This window comes from Heptranchias perlo, chromosome X (assembly GCF_035084215.1).
Source record: "Heptranchias perlo isolate sHepPer1 chromosome X, sHepPer1.hap1, whole genome shotgun sequence".
Classification (NCBI taxonomy): Eukaryota; Metazoa; Chordata; class Chondrichthyes; order Hexanchiformes; family Hexanchidae; genus Heptranchias; species Heptranchias perlo.
Window position 1 is genome coordinate 22185395 of NC_090370.1, and position 4867 is coordinate 22190261.

The 4867-nt window shown below is 46.8% G+C and overlaps 1 non-coding gene across 1 annotated transcript; it reads right to left on the reverse strand.

Annotated features, from left to right (window-relative positions):
- Positions 1-2408: 2408 nt before the first annotated feature.
- trnar-ucg (transfer RNA arginine (anticodon UCG)) lies at positions 2409-2497 on the reverse strand. Its single transcript is given in 2 exon segments — positions 2409-2444; positions 2461-2497. It is a non-coding gene; the product is annotated as a tRNA-Arg (tRNA).
- Between the last annotated feature and the right edge of the window lie 2370 nt (positions 2498-4867).

Here is a 4867-nt window from a genome sequence, read left to right on the forward strand (position 1 = left end):
ATGACTGATGCCCATTGTTTACCATTCAGAGACCGATGATCAAAAGATAGATGTTGTTGCGCAGATATGTTGAGGGAGAAGGCGCAACAAACTAGCTTGGAAAATGTATCAATACCATAACGTTAGGAAATAATTCAAATCATGTGGGCGCCGTGGCTCAGTGGTTGAAGGACGCTGCCTTGCAAACAAAGGGTTGTTGGGTTCAAATTCCAACAGTGCTTTTCACAAAAGTCCTCCACTCTAACATTTGGGTACTTGTGGCAGAGTTGTCCCGTAGCCTGATGAACCACCAACCGAACGCAACCATACTCACAGAATCATAGCTTTCAGCTCATGTCCCAGACTCTTCCAGCACTGGGTGGACCCTGTCCCACAGACAAGACAGCGATGGTAGTACAGTCATATACTCCGAGGAGGGAGAGGCCCTGCGCTTTCTCAACTCAGACTCTGGACTCCAACATGGCATCGGCCCGAAGGTGGGGGAGGGGTAGAGAAAGACAGCCGATCTCTGGCAGAGGGGAGGGTGGAGTCTGGATCGTCTGTATGGGAGGTTGGGGGTGAGCGCATTAACCGTCTGTGGGAGAGGAGCCACTGTGTCAGAGATAAGGGGCGGGGGGCGAGTCTGGATTGTCTGAGAGAGCCAGGGTAAACGATGGGTGGGGCCGGGAGAGCGGGCCAGTGTGTTAAATGGGGGAATCAGACCTCCGGCCCCCGTGCATCACTGCGATTTGTGTCCCTCCGCCCCCTGTGTATCATTGCGATTCTCCACCCTCTGTGCAGCACTGTGATCCTCCCCCGACCCGTATCTCACTTGCTTCAAAATTCACCGATCGATAATGGCGCACGCCGTGAATGCATCATTGTGGCTCGAGGTCCCAGCAATTGCAGGACTATAATGATCGTGAAATAATTCTCGTCTGTTAAATGTTAGACCTTGTTCCACCGCGGGTACCAAAAGCCTTCGCTCTGTCCAGTTAAATGAGGCCCTGTCGGTGGATGTTAAAGCAAGCGCAGGGAATTCTCCCGCTCTCTTATCCAACATTCCTGACTCACGAAAGCAAAGAGCGAACTGAAGGGTCCAAGTTTAAGGGATTGAAACCCAAAGCCCTCATGGAATTCCACAGTCACCCATCGGCACTCACACTTCGATGGCATCCAACTGTCCGATCATTGAGAAACACGTCCCTCCTCCGCTTGGCTCCATCCTTTGTGGGAATGGGAATTGGAAGGTTTCGACCGACTTATGAAGTGTCCCTGGAACAGAATGAACAGCATTCTCGGGGTTTCAATGACGGATTATTGTCCGTCTTGTCACGGGGCTGATCAGAACTCGATTCCTGATCCAAACAGTGCGTCGTCTTTTAGAGAAACCGAGAGAGAACAGGAACGGAGAAGGAAACAAACTGCGGACTGGATTCCAATTGCGCTCCCGCGGTTATTGTTAACTAAAGGCACCGTGGAATGGGATCAACAGGCAGATTGTTGGGGATTTAAATGTTCGGGATTTAAACCCAGGTTTTCTCCCATGTTCCCAAATACTGATCGAATAATCGGGAGATGGTAAAATGCAGGAGATGCAGGAGGGACCGAAGTCCTTCAATCTCGGCAGCAGTTACTGGGAACCGAGCCATGGGTGGGATTCTAGTTCAAAACGGGAGACTGTTAACAATGAGACAGATCCTGGGCTCAAATCTGGACGGGAGCTCCCTCCAGATTTAATTTTTCTTGATGAAGAGCGGGTGGAGGAATTAAATTTAACAGAAAAAATGTACAGACTTGGTGTAAATCTAATAACTGGACAGGTTCAAGATTGTTAAAAAGTTTTGAAATTAGATTACTTCCTGATGGTTAATGTTAACCCTTTATGTTCCACCTCCCTTATCATTTGCTGTTCCCGTTAATGTTTCATTCGCTGTAAACCCCAGAGGCAGCAAGGAAGGACAGAAAGATCTATCTCCGATCCGTCCTCTCTACTCGACCTTTATCCCATTACAGCAGGTGAAAAATTCCAATTATCTGTCTATATTTAAACAAAATATAAACAATCTAGGGACACAGCCTTAAAGCTCCGGTGTCGGATTGATAATAATAGCATTCAAGCCCATTTTGATTGCACAAAACTTACGGAGGGCCGCAACACAAGTTCAATACAATAACGACACGGATGGGGTTCGGGCCAATACATACAGAGCACAATGGATCAGCCGACCATTTCTGAATCCAAACAGCAGAAATAAAGTCACTTTTACACTTTGTCCTGCCCGTGCACCCAGATCGACAATATTGAAAATGTCGAGTCAACTTCTGCAAGCAAAGGAATTTCCGGATTCCCGTTCCATCAGGTCAGTTCCTGCAAGAAACGGTCCGGTGCGAAACAGTTGCGGCGCACATTGGAACAAGTGTAAAAACGACCGCGGCAGGATTCGAACCTGCAATCTTCTGATAACATCACGATTAACACCGAAGTCAGACGCCTTATCCATTAGGCCACGCGGCCACTGTGATTGCAGTTTAGTAAAAGATCTTAAACCGGGGCAGGTGTGGTGAAGACACTGATTGCTTCTTTCTCTGTTGTCCATTTATTGTTTTCTCTTGCAGCAAGTTGGCTCTGCTGTTTCCGAATTATCAGGATACGACAACTGAACTTCCACTGGGTCTCCAAGAAACCTACAATCAGAATAAACAAATCTTTGATCAAAATGTTTTGCCTCCAAAGCGAATCTCTTTCGCACTCAGTCTGCAAAATAGAGAGAGGGGAAATAAAATAAAAGAAAAATCGGTAAACTAAAAATGTGCACGGAGAACAACACCGAGCGGAGAATGTGAACAGAATTTACTATCCAAGCCCGACGGGCCGAGTGGCCTCATCCTGTCCTGTAAAATACGAACAATCCCCAATTCTGCTGGGTGAGATTATTATTTTCTGATTTTCTTTTTTTGGTAAATATAAGAGCGGACGGGGTCCCGCACCACGGGGTAAACGGGTCAGATCCAGACCTGGCGCTCAGTGTTAGTGTTAATATTGAGCACGGTGTTCTATCCGTGTAAAAATCCAATCGCGGATTTCTTGCTTTATATTCGACACATTCCCTTCCTGTGTGTTTAATCAGGGCAGGGAATGTTTTGCTAGTTTCGTGATCTTCATTTTCAGGAAATTCGTAAATTCGTCTCGAAACATGAGTTTTCCAGTTTCAATTTCGCTAAATGGAGTTGAGGTGCAGATCAGCGATGAGCTGTTGTGACTCCGCGCCGGTTTAATAGGAATTCGACTTTTCAGTGAAGTGAACCGTCTCAATCCGGTTTATTTCTTTATTTCTAACATTGTTTATTTTGAGTGACAGATTTATCGAAAATTCTGTGAGAGTTCCGTTGTCAGTTTTCTGATCAGTTGGAATCTGAAGAAGATAAAAATAAGAAAAGAAAAACATTACAAAGGTCAAAACTCGAACTGATACAATCACCTTGTCTGCGTCTTTAAAGGTGATTAATTCTCCCCGGAGAACTGTTCAATGTTTATCCCTTCAGCCACATCACGAGAACACATTATCTGCTCATTATCACATCGCAGTGTTTGGGATCTTGCTGGGCGCAAATTGGGTGCCTCGTCTCTTGCATGTCAGCAGTGACTACACTTCAAAAAGTGCTTCATTGTCTGAAAAGCGCTTTGGGACGTCTGAGGTGGTGAAGGGCGCGATCTAAATGCAATCCTTTTTCCTGTTGCCCCATGTGCCAGGTGCCATATTGGAATCCTGTCGACTGGCGTATGCAGGAAATTTTGGGGGGAAATTGGATAAAGGCCTTATTTCGGCGCAGGTAGCGTGATGCGCTGTTTCCCCGCGCCCAATGACCCTGGCGCAGGCAGGACGCAAGATTCGACTGTCCCGAAGACTCACCTGCATTCAGCGTTCCATTCCGGGCCTTGCACGTGGGATCAATGCAATATGCGCTTTCCACCACCAGGGGAGCTCAATCTCTTAAAGGGAGGATGTTTCGTCGAAATCTATCAAAGGTCGCTGGTCCCTGTTCTTTGCTGAAAATAACAGTCGACTGTCTGCACGGAGTCTGAACTGAGATGAGACATCACACATGTAAAACACAGATGCAGGTTCCATCCTTCTGTTCACACGCTGATGAGTTATGTTAAATGTAAGGAATCTTACAACACCAGGTTATAGTCCAACAAATTTATTTTAAAATCACAAGCTTTCGGAGATTATCTCCTTCGTCAGATGAATGAATGAAAAGGTTCTCAAATCGCATATCTTATACTATGTTGGGACAGCATCACACCAATCAAAAGGTGTCGTTGTTATTCAAACAGGCCAGTCACGGAGAACAGCACGTCCCAGTACACTAGATATACATTGTGTCTATTACACAGGCAGGCAGAAAGAAACTCAAAATGGCAGAGAGAGAGAGAGAAAGAGAATTTTGAAAAACATATAATTTTTTTCCTGGTGGGGTTACGTGCAGCGTGACAGGAACCCAAGATCCCGGTTGAGGCCGTCCTCATGGGTGCGGAACTTGGCAATCAACTTCTGCTCGACGATTTTGCGTTGTCGTGTGTCTCGAAGGCCGCCTTGGAGTACGCTTACCCGAAGATCGGTGGCTGAATGTCCTTGACTGCTAAAGTGTTCCCCGACTGGGAGGGAACCCTCCTGTTTGTCGATTGTTGCGCGGTGTCCGTTCATCCGTTGTCGCAGCGTCTGCATGGTCTCGCCAATGTACCATGCTCCGGGGCATCCTTTCCTGCAACGTATGAGGTAAACAACGTTGGCCGAGTCACAGGAGTATGAACCATGCACCTGGTGGGTGGTGTCCTCTCGTGTGATGGTGGTATCTGTGTCGATGATCTGGCATGTCTTGC